Below are 16326 nucleotides of genomic sequence, written 5' to 3'. Positions count from 1 at the left end.
CTGAAGCCTTATTCCTATGTGCCTTGTGTCCTGCCTAGCTTTGTTCCTGTGAGCCTTTTACCTGAACCCTTGTTCCTGTGTGTCTTGTTTCTGAATCCTATACCTGAAAGCCTTGCTCTTGCAAACCTTGTTTATGGAAGCCATATTCCTGTATGCCTTGTTTCCTGCCTAGCTTTGTTCCTGTGAGTCTTGTCCCTGAATCCTTGTTCTTATGTATCTTGTTTCTGAACCTTGTTCCTGAAAGTCTGGCTTCTGCTATAGCCAAACCCTACTCCTGGTTTCTGTTTACAGTTTGACCCTGATCCTGGCTCCTGTTACAGTCTAACCATGCTCTTGACTCTTGCTATAGTCTAACCCTGATCCTGGCTCTTGGTTTCTGCTATTGTCTAACTCTGTTCCTGGCTCCTGCTTTGTTCTTGGCTTCTGCTACTCCAAACTCTGTTCCTGGTTTCTGCTACAGCCAAGTTGTGTTCCCAGTTCCTGCTACAGCCAAGCTCTGTTCCTAGTCCCTGCTACAGCCAAGCTCTTTTTCTGCTACAGTCAAGCTCCATTCCTGGTTCCTGCTATAGCCAAGATCCGCTCCTTGTTTCTGCTACAGCCAAACTCTGTTTCTGGTTCCTGCTATAGCCAGCTCCATTCCTGGTTCCTGCTATATCCAACTCTGTTCCTGCATTGTCTTTAGTCTTGTCTCTGTTTGTTCCTGTCTGGGTTCTGTTCTAGCCCTGTTGTCTTGTTCACCTTGCCTCATCTGGATCCAGCTCTTGTCTTGCCTTGCCTATCTGCTTTGTCCAGCTGTGCCTAGCCTTGCCTAGTCTTGTCCAGTCCTGTCTGGATACTGTATCTTGCCTTGTTCTGCCTGGGGTTCGGTTCTGTCTTGCCTATTTTGAACCCAGTTTTAAACTAGTTCTGAGTCTTGCCTTGTTCTGTCTGGCTTCCAGTTCTGCCTCTTTGCCTTGCTTTCCTTGCCTCATCTGGATCTGGTCCTTGTCTGGTTTGTTGTTTCTTGTTACTCTTGCCCTGTGCCAGTCCAGAGGACTTGTCTGATGCAGATCCAGCTGCGGCCCAAGGGCTCAACAACCCTGAATCTGACAGATTGCAGAGGGCCCCTGTGGCTGTAGCAACTTTCTTCATTCTCGTACGTATTTTTGTCAGCTGATCGTGGTCCTTGTCCAAGATTTTCTTCCATGAACACAGAACAGATTTGTTTAGCATGCTCGCCTTTTCCTCATCACTCTGCACATAGTGGTTGACAGCAGATTCCGGTCTCAAATTCCATTTTTAGCCTTCCTCCTTTCACTAATATACCTGAAAAAATTCTTGTCTCCCCTCCTTACATTTCTAGCCATTTGTTCCTCCAACTGTGCTTTTGCCAAATGTATATCTCTCTTGGCTTCTTTCAGTTTCATCCAGTATTCTTTTCTGTGTTCCTCTTCTTGTGTACATAAGTACCGCCATACTGGGAAAAGACCAAGGGTCCATCAAGCCCAGCATCCTGTCTCTGACAACGGCCAATCCAGGCTTCAAGAACCTGGTAACCCCCCCCCCCCCCCCAAAAAAAATAAAAAAGTAATAATGTTCAATGGACTTTTCCCTCAGGAATCTGTCCAAACCCCCTTTAAATTCCGTAAGGCCAGCTGCTGTCACTACATTCTCCGGCAGTGAGTTCCAGAGTCCAACTACACGCTGAGTAAAGAAAAAACTTTCTCCTATTTGTTTTAAATCTACCATATTCTAGCTTCATCTTGTGTCTCCTGGTTTTGTTGTTGTTTGAAAGTGTAAACAAACGCTTCACATCTGTCCTCTCTAATCTGCTCATTATCTTGTAGACTTCTATCATATCGCCCCTCAGCCGCCTTTTCTCCAAGCTGAAGAGCCCTAACCTTCTCAGCCTTTTCTCATAGGGAAGTCGTTCCATTCCCTTTATCATTTTTGTCGCCCTTCTTTGCACCTTCTCTAATTCCTTTATATGTTTTTTGAAATGCGGCGACCAGAATTGGACACAATACTCGAGATGCAGTCGCACCATGGAGTGATACAACGGCATTATAACATCCTCGTGTTTGTTTTCCATCCCTTTCCTAATAATACTCAACATTCTGTGCACTTTCTTAGCCGCCGCAGCACACTGAGCAGAAGTTTTTAACGTCTTATCAACGATGACTACCAGATCCCTTTCTAGGTCCATGACTCCTAACGCGGAACCTTGCATGACATAGCTGTAATTCGGGTTCCTCTTACCCACATGCATCACTTTGCACTTGTCAACATTGAACTTCATCTGCCACTTGGACGTCCAATTCCGTATTTCATGAACACCAACTATTTTGCCTTTATTTTCTCAGCCACTTGTTTGAAGAACCATATTGATTTCGTTTTTTTTTTTTTCTGGCTTTCATTTACTCTCTTCACGTAATGGTCATTAGCCATTATTTTAGCTCCTTTCAGCCTGGATGACTGTCTTTCCAATTCTCATAATTACTCCCATTTCATCAGCTCTTTCTTCAGGTATGCCCCCATTTTACTAAATTCAGCATGCTTGAAATCCAGGACTTTTGAGTTTAGAGTGGCTGCCCTCCGCTTTAGCTGTTATATCAAACCAAACCATTTGATGATCACTACTGCCCAGGTGGTCACTCGGATATTAGACACACTTGCCCCATTTGCCACCCTAACGATGCTCCTTCCCTCATTGGTTCCATCAGCATTTGTATGAGCAGAGCACTTTGAAAGGCATCCATGATCTCTCTACTTCTTCTGATTCCGCAAATGGAACTTTCCAGTCTGCATCCAGCAGGTTGAAATCCCCTAATAACATCACTTCCTCTTTCTTTTCCAACTTTTGAACATCTACAACCAGATCTTTATCAAGCTTATCTGATTGTATTGGAGGTCTGTAGACAACATCCATGTGGATAAAGGTTCCATCTTCTCTTTTCAAGGTGATCCATATCACTTCTTCCTTTTCCCAGGCCCCCTCTCTAATATTTTATAATATTTAAATTAGAATCTGACTGAATTTCAGTTTTGGTTTTGGTTACAGCACCAAAACTGGACCCAAATCCTTTTTTCTGCCCATTTTCAGTTTCATCTGAAAGGATATTTTAATTTTCAGCCATGTTTCGGTTTTAGCCAAAATTACCATGTATCTTCAGTGGAAGCCAAAAAATTGTGATTTGTCCCATTTGTCTCTCTTCCTCACTCCATCATCCTCCCCTTGCACAGGAGTTGCCCCTCCACCTGGACCTCTCATCCATTGTCGCCCTTTGGTTTATCTTACAATCTCTGGTGGTTTAGGAGTCTAGTTGGGGCAGGAGCAATCCTCAGTTACCCCTGCTCATTCCAATTCTCTTAAAATGGCTTCCATGACTGGAGCGTCTCTCCTGCCCTGTCTAGATTACTACTAGACCACTAGATTACTAGGGATTCTAAGGTAGTCCTAGTAGGCTCAGTCTACCCAAGTCAGCCCGAGTCAGTCTAAGTCAGCCCTAGTATGTACACCCAGTCAGCCTGAGCAAGCCTGAGACAACCTGACTCTCCCCAGTCAGCCTGAATACACTCAGTCAGCCCAAGTGCACCTAGAAAGCCTGAATAAATATAGTCAGCCAGAGTCAGATCAAGTCAGCCCAAGTACACCCAGTCAGCCCTAGTGAACCTGAGTCAACCCAGTCAGCCCAAGTCATCCTGAGATGTGTTGTTTAATGTGAGCAAGTGTGAAGTGATGCATGTGAGGAAAGAGGAATCCAAATTATAGCTATGTCATTCAAAGAGTCGACTAAGAAAGGGATCTAAGCATTGTCGTTGATACAGTGTGCTGTGGCAGCAAAGAAAGCAAATAGATGTTAGGAATTATTAGGAAAGGAATGGAAAACAAAAATGAGGACGTTATAATGCCTTTGAATCGGTCCATGGTGCGACTGCTCCTCAAATATTGTGTTCAATTCTGGACACCACATCTCAAAAAAGATATAGTGGAATTAGAAAAGGTACAAAGAAGGGCAATGAAAATGAAAAAGGGGATGGGACAACTTCCCTATGGGGAAAGGCTGAAGCAACTAGGGCTGTTCAGCTTGGAGAAAAGATGGCTGAGGGGAGATATGATAGAGATCTATAAAATAATGAGTAGAGTGGAACGGGTAGATGTGAATCGTTTGTTTACTCTTTCTAAAAATACTAGGACTAGGGGGCACACAAAAGCTACAAAGTAGTAAATTTAAAATTAATTGGAGAAAAGTTTTCTTCACCCAACGTGTAATTAATCTCTGGAATTCGTTGCCAGAGAATGTGGTAAAGGTGGTTAGCTTAGCAGGCTTTTAAAAAGTTTTGGGCGACTTTCTAAAGGAATAGTCCATAGTCCATTATTTAAATGACTTGGGGAAAATCCACTGCTTATTTCTGGGATAAGCAGCATAAAATGTACTGAACTTTTTGGGGATCTTGCCAGGTATTTGTGACCTGGATTGGCCACTGTTGGAAACAGGATGCTGGGCTTGATGGACCTTTGGTCTGTCCCAGTGTGGCAATACTTATGTACCTATGTATTTATGTACTGAGTCAACCTAGTCAGCTCAAGTACACCCAGTCAGCCTGAACCAACCTGAGTACACCCAGTTAGACCAAGTTGACCCAGTCAGCCCATGTCAGTTGGGTCAGCTCGAGTATACCCAGTCAGTTTGAGTCAACTCAGTCAGCTTGAGTACACCCAGTCAGAATGAACTAACCCAGTCAGCCCAAGTCAGCCTGAGTACAGCCAGTCAGCCAGCTAAAGTCAACCCAGTCAGCTCATTTCCCCCCTTTCAGCACGAGTATACCCAGTCAGACCAAGTTGACCTAGTCAGCCCATGTACACCCAGTCAGCTTGAGTCAACTTAGTCAGCTTGAGTACACCCAGTCAGATTAAGTTGACCCAGTCAGCCCAAGTCAGCAAGAGTGTACTCAGTCAACCTGAGTCAACCCAGTCAGCCTGAGACAGCACAAGTCAGCCTGAGTACATCCAGTCAGCCCAAGTCAACTGAGTCAGCCAAGTCTGAAAAAGTACTTCCTGACATTATTCCTGAGTTGGCCCTCCTACAATCTAAATTCATGTCCTCTATTTATACCACCTTCCCGACTGAAAAAGGTTTGTTTGTATATTAATACCTTTCAAATATTTTAATGTCTGTATCATATCACCCCTGTCTCTCCTTTTCTCCAGGATGTACATATTCAGGTCATTAAGTCTCTCCTCATATGTCTTCTGGTACAAACCCCATGTCATTTTTGTTGTTTTTCTCTGAACTGCTCCAAGTCTTTTTATGTCCTTAGCATGATGAGACCGCCAAAACTGAACACAGTACTCCAAGTGAGGCCTCACCAATGACCTGTGCAGGGGCATCAACACCTCCTTTCTTCTGCTGGTTATATTACTCTCTTTGCAGCCTAGCATCCTTCTGGCCATGGCCACTTCCTTGTTGTATCAACCTAAGTTCACCTAGTCAGCCTGAGTCAACCAAGTCAACTCAGTCAGCCCAAGTAAGTCCAGTCAGCCTAAGTCAGTTGAGTCAACACTGTCAACTCAAGTCAGCCCGAGTCAATCCACTTAGTCTGAGTTAACCCAGTCATCCCATCAATCCAGTCAGTCAGAGTAAGCCTGAGTGCACCCAGTCATCCTGAGTCAACTAAGTCAGCCAAGTCAACCCAAACAGTCCATCAGTTGAGTCAGCCGTCAACACAGTCAGTTACAGTCCACCCATTCAGCCTGAGTCCACCGAGTCAACTCAGTCAGCTGAGTCAACCCAATTAGCCCAAGCTAACTCAGTCAGCCCAATTTATTCAGTTATCTCAAGTACACCCACTCAGCCCCAGTCTAATGTCAGCTGAGTAGATTCAATCAGCCTGAGTCAGTCAAGTCAACCTAGTCAGCCAAGTTACACTAGCATTTGTATTTCCTTTGTTAAATATCATTTTCTCTTAATTACAAACATTATCTTGTTCAATTGTATATTGAATACTGACATATCAATATTTACAGCTGGAAACATTATTACTTACCTAGTAAATTACTTAGTAATTTACCTATAGATTGCAAATTATATGTGAAACATCAAATCTACAACAAATAAAAAGAGAAAATCTAAAATCAATGGTAAAGTTCAGGAATATGTGTAGCTTTCTGTGAGAGAAGGAATCCCACATGGAAAGAAAGCTTGATCAGTCAGAGTGAAAGTCAACCAGATAACCTGTGGAGTGTGGAAGACTGAGTTTAGGTGAACCCTTAGGTTCAGGGATCCCATTGGTGAGAGTAAGGAGAGAATTATCTTTGGAGTAGTGTGTAGATTAGAGGAGAATGGACAGGGCATCTCACAGATTTAGAAGAAGAGATGAGGATTCCCGAAGCCTAAGAAGAATATCAAAACCCCTTTCCTGACCCAAGGAAGGTGTGTGTGTGTGTGTGGGGGGGGGGGGGGGGGGGGGTTAACCTCTAAAAGCTAATAATAAAAAAGTTATTGTTAGTCCAATATAAAGGTATCACTTTATATTCTTTTATATGGGTTATTTTAAACCTTTACATTTATGCTTTCAAATGCACTACCACTACACTATTTTACCCAATATCTATTTTTGTTTTGTGTTTTCTCTTTTCTGTGAATTATGAATTATTATAAATGATGATGAGGCTAATTCTCAGTTGCTATTCTGTGTGCTTAGGATTTTTTTTTCAATAAAAATAAGTTCAGTATAAATATATGCTAGGTTTCTTTCTCTTCACATTGATTGTTGAATATATAAACATTTTGCCTGCTGTATTTAGTAGAGATATTGTTATTAATTGTCCTTCAGGGAGCTCATTTAGTCCTGACAGAACAGATGTTTCATTAATGTAAAGCACTCTAACCCTTTTGAGGAAATTAATTATGTTTACTCTCCCTCAAAAGTTATGTTGATAAGAATAGTTATGCCAAAAATGCTTCTAGTGTTTACAAATTTTTCAAAACAATATATACCAGTACAAAAAATAGAGTCTTGTTATAATCTAAAATCCTACTATAGACTTTACAAACCTTACACTAAGGATCAGTATGAAATGATTTTCCTTTAGGGAGAAAATGGCAGGTACATATCCTTCACAAATCATCCCTAGGTCATTCATACTGCATTCAATTTATGACTGTGATGTTGGGTATTCATGCAGAACACATCTTGTCTATTTGGTGTTAGTTTTAAATAATGATGCACAACAGCACTATAATCTGCAATTTATTGCTAAGGTATAATAAAGTATGCAGTTGCTTGTTTAAATATCAGTATGTGTACACGTGATCATTATTTCAGGTTCCTTGTATTAAGTTGAATGTTCCCACCCTTACCTATTAAATTGCTTTTGTCAGTTGTGGTTCATGAAAACAGTCAATATTCCTTTTATTAAAAACTAATATGAAATTTTAGCAACTGTATCAGCTCTCATCATATCTTTCCAACTGAAGCTTTTCACTCAGATATAATGACAACCTATCTACATCCTTTTCCCTGGCTTCAGGAGTCCCTCAACGCTCCATCCTAGCCCCAATGCTATTTAACATCTTTCTGACACCCCTTCTCAACCTACTTCAGTCCCTAGACTTTATGGCTTATGTCTACATTGAGTATATTCAGGTCCTTTGCACTCTTGACCCCATAGAACAGCTTGAAATCCACAATGTTAATTGACCCAAATAACAAACTGGCTACAAGACAACAATTATTCAAAACCCTAGGAAGCTCAAATCTCTTCACAAAAAAAAACAACCCAGCCCAAACACTGGTAACCCCCATCTTACTCTACTCCTTTCTAGTTCCACTCATCTGCTACAAAAACCTTGGGCGTCATCATTGACACCTTGCTTACATTCTCTTCTTAGATATCTGCAGTTGTCAAGCATTTTTTTAAACTATGCCTGATCTGTTTTGTTCATAAACCACCCCACCCCCCTGCCGTTAATACTTTCATCACTCCTTGATCATAAGCCACCTGGACTATTGTAACATTCTCTACAAAAGTATCAAGGCAAAATATCTTCATCGCCTCCAGACCCATCAAAATACAGTCATTAAACTTATTACAGGAAACAGGAAACATGACCATGTAACCCTATTCCTTAAGTCTGCACTCTGTATAACACTGTTACACTGAATCACTTTTAAGATTTTGCTTCTCGTCTTCAAGATTGGTAACTCCAGAGAACTCCTATTCCTCTCTTGCCATCTCACCCCTTATTGCCCTTCCAGATAACTAAGTTCAATGCAAAAAAATCTTCTGATAGTCCCTTCATTTCAGTCCCTTACACATGCTACCACTCAACATTCTATCTTTACTGAACAAGGCCCAGAATAGACTACTGAATAGTCTCAGACTTTGTTCCTCCCTCCCACAATTTAAGTCAAAGCTTAAGACTTTTCTTTATTCGGATGCCTATGGCTAACAGTTTCCTTCCTGCGGGTATGCTGGATAGTGAGCCTGACCTGCACATTGACTTGCACCTCATTGATCCTAATGTGGTTCCATTCTGCTTTCCTATTGATTATTGTAGTTCAACCCTCTCTCCTCTCTCTCATTTCACTCCCTCCTCTCCTTCTGACCCTCACTCCAGTCCTTAACTGTAATATGTGAGCCGCCCAGATATCCTGTTGGTCCTTTTGCAATGCAGCGGTATAGCTACTACGGAGTTTCTGTGCACCAATCCAGACTTATAATGAAAACCTGTTACAATAAAGCAGCACTAATGTACTGAAATCAAATAGCAAAAACCCTATATAGAAAAGACAGCACCCTAGACATCATTTTTGTAAGGCCAACACACAATCTCTCCACTGCACAAGGCTATGCACAAACTAATGCAAAATCACACTCAGAGTATCATCACAGCATAACAGTACTAACTCCCAGGTCTCAAAGAGCAATCTATGAAAAAGCAACACCCTAAATATCATTCTGGGCCCTAAAATCCCAACAAACCACTTAATGAAAAATGGAATAAAAGGAACTGCTACAGATCTCTACACATAAAGTACATGGTAGCAGAATTCCACACCTTGGTCACAGACCTTAACAATTTTGAATCAAGAGACCCTAGATCAGTAAGAGATATGAAAGCAAAAAACTGAAAAAGAAATATTAGAGAAATAGAAACTGAAATACAATATATCAGAGATGCACAATTCCCAAAGCTGACATATGCCAATTAATAAATTCAGAACAAAATATTTTCTACCTTTCCTTGAGATAACCTTGCCTTTAATACATGGAAACAATCTCAAAGAAACTACAAATACGCCATCAAACATGCTAAAAGAGCCTATTATACACAAAAAATCTCAACGTTTGGCACAGACATGAAGAAATAATTCCAACTTATAAAAAAACCTCTTAAACACAGATCCAGTGACATCATCACCTTTAAATCGTCCTTCTGCAGATCAATTGGCAAAATACTTCAGAGAAAAAGTTGTTAATCTTTATAACTCAATCTCTAAAGACAACTTCACTGTTGACACCTTCCTTGATGTACTGGACCCTGGAATAGATGAAGCACCGGTGGACCGTTATTGGACTAATTTTACCCCCCTTACTACTGAAGAAGTCATCATAACCATATCAAAACTCTCTAGATCACAATGCCACCGAGAACCCTGTCCTAACTACCTTATGAAAAATGCCCCTTCATGCTTTATCTCTGATCTCACCTCCCACTTAAACTTTTTACTTCAAAAAGGCTCTTTCCCCACCAAGCATGGTAACATATTACTAACACCTATTCCAAAGAATACAAAGAAACCTGCAAATGACATTACGAATTACCCGTCCAATTGCATCCATACCTCTAATCACCAAATTATTGGAAAACAGAGTGACCTCGCAACTTAATGAATATCCAGAAATTCTCCATCCTTCACGAGTCCCAGTCAGGCTTCTATCCTGCCCACAGCACTGAAATGGTTCTTCTAATCTTAATATCTAAATTCAAACTTGAAATAGCAAACGGATACAACATCATCCTCTTACAATTTGACTTATCCAGCGCTTTTGACATGGTGGACCATTCCATCCTTACCAAACTCTTGGACAAACTTGGGCTCGGTGGAAACATTATCAACTGGATTAATAACTTCATTACCACTAGATCCTACCAAGGCCAAAGGAATTACAAATCTATCATCCCCATGGTTATCAGAATGTGGAGTACCACAGGGATCTCCACTCTCCCCGATACTTTTCAAACTTATGATGATCCCCTTGGCCAGACTCTTAACAAACATGGCCTAAATCCCTTCATATACACCGACGACGTCACCATATATATCCCCTTTAAATCCAATTTATCTGAAATCCATGACAAAATCAATACTGCCATTACCACTCATAACCTCTTGGGCTAATGCTTTTAAAATGAAATTAAAGAAAAATGCAGTGCCTGGTTCTCTCTTCCCAATACTCCCCTTACCTCCCGACTACTCTCAACACCCCTGATGTCAAACGCTCCATGTCCGAAAACTTAAAGATACAACCACGCCAAATCCACCACGAAGAAAATGTTTAATATGATGTGGATATTGAAACGAGTGAAGCCATATCTCCCATTCAACACTTTCTGGAACCTGGTACAGTCCACTGTTATTACCCACGCTGACTACTTCAACAATGTTTTTTTTAGGATGCAAAACCCAAATAGACTCCAAACTGCCCAAAGTGCATCACCTGTTCGAACAAAGCTTCACTGGCTCCCCATCAAAGAAAGAATACATTTCAAGATCAACACAATGACCCACAAGTTCATACATGGTGAATCCCCCAGGTACATGAGTGATTTGATCGACCTCCCTGCCAGAAACAGATCTATTTCTTCACAAACTTATCTCAACCTTCACCTTCCCAATTGCAGAGGAATTAAATATAAGACCTACTACGCATCCAGTTTCTTCTTTTTGGGCAGCCAACTTTGGAATGCTCTACCAAAACCTATCCGATTAATTAACGACTACTTGCCTTTTAGAAAAATGCTGAAAGCTCATTTTTTCAAGCAATCCTATTCTAATGTCCCAACCTAATCTTACCAATCTCCACTCCCAATTCTGTTCTGACTTAGATACCGACCTCATCATTAGTTTTACTTACCCCACCTCCCCAATCCCCTCCCCCCTCCACTCATCTCATCCTTCTCTTCTATTATATCCCTCCTTACCCCTTTTCTCCCAACTTATACTATCCTATCCTGTCTATCCTCTCTTATCCTAATCATACATTATCAAGCTCAACCTTATAATGTGTAGCTGGGTCACCCTTCCAGGACCCAGCCAGGGTCCACCCTGCTTAGCTGCCTTCTTCTTCACATGGCTGCTGCCTCCCTCCACAGCAATCTGGCTGCTTTGAGCCTCAGCTCCAGGCCCTGAGAACTTCCAGGACTCTTTCCTCCCTCCGTTCCTTTCATAGAGGCGCATTCAAAGCACAACGTTTATAAGTAAGGGCTTTTATTTTCTTGCTTCAGGTCAACATAAACACCCAGGCACACCTTAACTCCAAGTTGTTTTGGCTTGCTACCCAAAGCACAAGTCAGGTTCAAAACAGTCCATATAACTTCACTTCATTTGACCTAAGATTACTTCTCTTAGGGAACAGTACATTATCCGAAAGAAAACACAGTAGCTTAGTAGGTTGCAGCCCAGACCTTTTCAGTAGGAAACAGTTTACACAGTCTTTCTTGCACCTCCTTACAGCACAATTACACAGCTTGGTTCCCACCTGGTTCAGGCTGGGGTTTCAATTGTGCCCAGCCCTCTTTCTCTCCCCGGGCTGCACCTGTTCCCTCTTTAGTAGAGATCTTCCCCAACACCTCAGCCGCTCTCCTCCGGTCTTCCACCAGTCTCTCCAAGGCACAGCTAGCCACCCTCTTACAGCAGCTTTTCGGGTTTGAGCCAGAGCTCCAATCTCCATCTGTTCCTCCTCTAGCCCTTCAGTAATCTCCATTTTATCCTCCTCTTCAACTTCCCCTGCCCCCAATCTCTCCAGCTGGCCCTCATCACCTTCCTCAGAGACCATTTCCCAATCTTCTATCTCCTCCCCTAACTCTTGCACAGCCGGGTGGGGAAGAGAAGGATTCTGGGACTGGTAGTTCCTCCCCTTCTGGGTGTTGTGCATATGAAATCTGCCCCGTTGGGATTCCCCGGCTCCCTGCACCCCCTTTCTTCGTGCCTTCCCGGATCCCCTTTCACCTGCACTCTCACAAATGTTTCATTACCGTTTTGAAATTTTTATTACAAGACTTTGTATTTTGAATTACCATGTAAGCCGCATTGAACCTGCATTGTGTGGGAAAGCGTGGGGTACAAATGTAATAAATAAATAAATAAATGAAAATTATTTGATTTTTCCCATTTGATTTGGTCCCAGTGTCTCTTTCTGCTTTTCTCTATTTTCCCTGTCTTTACAAGGTCTCCTGTCCATTTGATATTTCTTCTCTCTCCATATTTATCATCCATCTTCCCTCTGGGTTATTATTGGGCTCATTTTCGAAAGAGAAGGACGCCCACCTTTTGACATAAATCGGAAGATGGGTATCCTTCTCACAGGGTCATCCAAATCGGTATAATCGAAAGCCGATTTTGGACGTCCCCAACTGCTTTCCATTGCAGGAATGACCAAAGTTCAAGGAGGCATAGTGAAGGCGAGACTTGGGTGTGCCTAGCATTAGGACGTCCTTGACCCATAATTGAAAGAAACAAGGATGTCCCTGACGAACACTTGGATGACTTTACCTGGTCGTGTTTTTCTTACGACCAAGGCACAAAAAGTTGCCCGAAATGACCAGATGACCACCGGAGAGAATCAGGGATGACCTCCCCTTACTCCCCCAGTGGTCACTAACACCCTCCCACCCTCAAAAAACATATTTTGTGCCAGCCTCTATGCCAGCCTCAGATGTCATACTCAGGTCCATGACAGCAGTATGCGGGTACCTGGAACAGTTTTAGTGGGTACAGTGCACTTCAGGCAGGCAGACCCAGGCCCATCCCCCCTACCTGTTACATTTGTGGAGGAAACAGCAAGCCCTCCAAAACCCACCACAAACCCACTGTACCTACATCTAGGTGCCCCCTTCACCTATTGTAGTTTTGTACAGTTGTGGGTAGTAGGTTTTATTTTGGGGGAGGGGGTTGGGGGTTCAGCACACAAGGTAAGGGAGCTATGTATCTGGGAGCAATTTATGAAGTCCACTGAAGTGCACCCTAGGGTGCCCGGTTGGTGTCCTGGCATGTCAGGGGGACCAGTGCACTACAAATGCTGGTTCCTCCCATGATCAAATGACTTGCATTTGGTCGTTTCTGAAATGGACATCCTTGGTTTTCATTATCGCCAAAAATCAGAAACGACCAAGTCTAGGGATGATCATCTCTAAGGCGACCAAATTTCAGGATTTGCGCATCCCTGACCATATTCGAAACAAAAGATGGACGTCCATCTAGTTTTGAAAATACGGGTTTCCCCACCACTGGATGGGAACGTTTTGTGAGGACGTCCAAATCAAAACAAGGACATCCCTTTCGATTATGCCCCTCCACCTGTCCAGGATCTTCCCTATCTGTCCATGTCCCACACTCAGCATCTCTCCTCTGTATCCTTATTTTGCCCTCTCCAGTATCTCCCCTCCCTCTGGTGTCCAGCATTTCTTCTTTGTATCTCTGTCCCTTTCTGAGTCCTGCTTCTCCTCTCTATCTTCCCTCCCACCCCATAAGGCTGGCATCTATCTCCCCTGCCCTCCTGCCCCCTGTGGTCCATTATCTTTCCCTCTTTTTTTCTCTCTCTCTTTCTTGGTTCTGGCATATTTTCCCTTTGCTTCCCCCTCCCCTAATCCCACAGTGGGTTCTGGCATCTCTCCTTCCTTCTCCACTATGGATCTGGCACTCCTTCCCCATAGGGTCTAGTATGTCTCCCGCCACACACACTACAGGTCTGACATCTCTTTCTTTCTTCCTCCCCCTCCACCAGGTCCAGGGTCTTTCCTGTAGGTCTGGCATCTCTCCTTCCTCCCACCCTCTCATGATCCTCCATACTCAAGAACATCACCGGCAGTGGCAGCCATGAGAACAGGCTGCCTCTGGCCATTGGCCCTTTCTCTGCCACATCCCACCTCCTCTGATGCAACTTTCTGTTGCCAGGACATGACCAGAAGAAGGTCTTTATCTACCATCATTGTCTCTGTTTCTATGTTAAAAAAATAGGTCAAATTGGAACATGAAAAAATGTTCACAAATTCAGAAAAACATTTTAAAAGAGCATAAACTAAATATTCTTTCACTTGTGCACACCCTAATATGTAGGCACAATATTTTCTTTCCCCAGCCAAAACATGCCTAAAGGAATCCACTTCTTAGGTTAGCAAAGCATTCGCATACCATTTGGTCAATGCATATTTTCAGCCATATATGAAGAGGGCAGTATGCAGTCAGCGTATGTTACTCATTTGCCTGCATAAGTTGAAAATTGCTCTCTTCTTCCTTTCCTATTGTCTTTGTCAAGAATTGGAATATTTCCTCACTTTCTGGTTTCTTGAATATTTAGCTGTAATGGTAGAAATCTGTTGTATTAATAGCGACATTTGAGCTGCAAATGTATAATACATAAAACATCCTTTTACAGTAATTTAGAACTGGTAATTGTCTCACAAAAAAAAGACTCCCTCAAGCAAGTTAGGAAGGCACATAAAGATGCAGCTAAAGCTGTTTTTTTTTTTTTAAATTTGCATTCTAAGAGGTAAGAAAATGGAATAGAAACCTTAGTGTAGTGCTGTGCATGAGCAATTGATGTACATAATTGCATAGAGCCTGTGTAGAAATATCTGGCTTTATCTATAAAGTTAATGAAAATTTAAAATATATAAAATAAGGTAGACAGACTGGAACACTGAGCAAGATTTATTAAAGGTTCTCCCCCCCCCCCCCCCCCCCCCCACATTCTCTATTTTGGGGGAAAAGCCTAGGAAACCAGGCACTTAATCCTTTTGACATTTCAGTTCACTTAGCTGGCCATGGCAATTTTTACATATAAATAAATATCACAGGAGTGGCTGGTTTGAATCTAGAAGGCTACAATTTCCCAATAACTATCAGGTTACTGATGGCTAGGTAAAACCTAGCCTTATGAATGCAGAGTTCTAGAAAGAGCCAGGTACATTTTCCTCAGGTACTGACTAGAGCTGCATTGTCTGGGGACTTAGAAAGCTGAATATTTTAGCAACACCCTCATTAAGGGGGTTGTTTATTAAAGCTTAGCTTGAGTTATCTGCAGCAGGGCCCATAGGAATAAAATGGGCCCTGCTGCACATAACTCAAGCTAAGCTTCAGAAAACAACCCCCTAATATTGGTGGCTTTTTACTTCACTACAAAGTTGGTAATAAGTTATGTGGTGGGGAGGCTAGATGTTGGATTAAGTATGAAATCTCTTTCTCTTGTACTGCCTGTAGCTTCTCTCATATCTTCTTCTGATAGACTTTTTTTCTGAGTTCAATATACCGTCTGCACAGGCATCAACTAAGGCCTATACGGCTCTGAAATCAACTACAGCACCTCATGAGCCTATCCTGTCTGGATGCCTGAAATGTTTAGTAATGTCCTCCTATCATATCTCCTGGATGATAACTGTATTGGAGTGGATCCTGATGCTTGGAAAAAAAAAAAGAAAAAAAAAAAAAGCTTTATACGCCCAAAATTGAAAAACACTAATACAAAAACCTTGGAACCTGCTGACTTTCATCCAATTTCAAATTTACTTTTCATTTCTAAACTTCAAAAATGTATTGTCTTGGAGCAGTTGGAGGATTTCCTTGACCAGAATAGCATTTTGCATTCTTTTCAGACTGACTTTTTAGGAAAGGCCATAGAACAGAAACTGTGCTCATTGGTCTTACTAATTACATTTAGCAAACTCTGGCTCAGAATATTACTGTAGCACACATCAGTAGATCTGACAGCAACTTTTGATACTATCAATCTTGTTTTATTGCTTAATTGACTATTGAGCTCATTTTCAAAACAGGAAAACGTCGAAAAAATGGCATAAAGCAGCATTTGGACATTTTTCTCACAAAAACGTCTAAATCAGTATTTTTGAAACCTATCAGAAGTGCGTTCAAATCTTAAGGAGGTGTATCAGGGGCGTGTACATGGCGAGACTTGTGTGTTCCATAGACTAACTTTTTCAACCATAATGGAAAAAAAACAAACCCGTCCAGGACTAAAACTAAGATGTTTTGAGCTAGACCTGTTTATATTATGAATAAGGCACAAAAGGTGCCCTAAATAACCAGATGATCATTGGAGAG

This window comes from Microcaecilia unicolor, chromosome 2 (assembly GCF_901765095.1).
Source record: "Microcaecilia unicolor chromosome 2, aMicUni1.1, whole genome shotgun sequence".
Taxonomy (NCBI): Eukaryota; Metazoa; Chordata; class Amphibia; order Gymnophiona; family Siphonopidae; genus Microcaecilia; species Microcaecilia unicolor.
Note: the sequence above shows the minus strand (reverse complement) of the source record.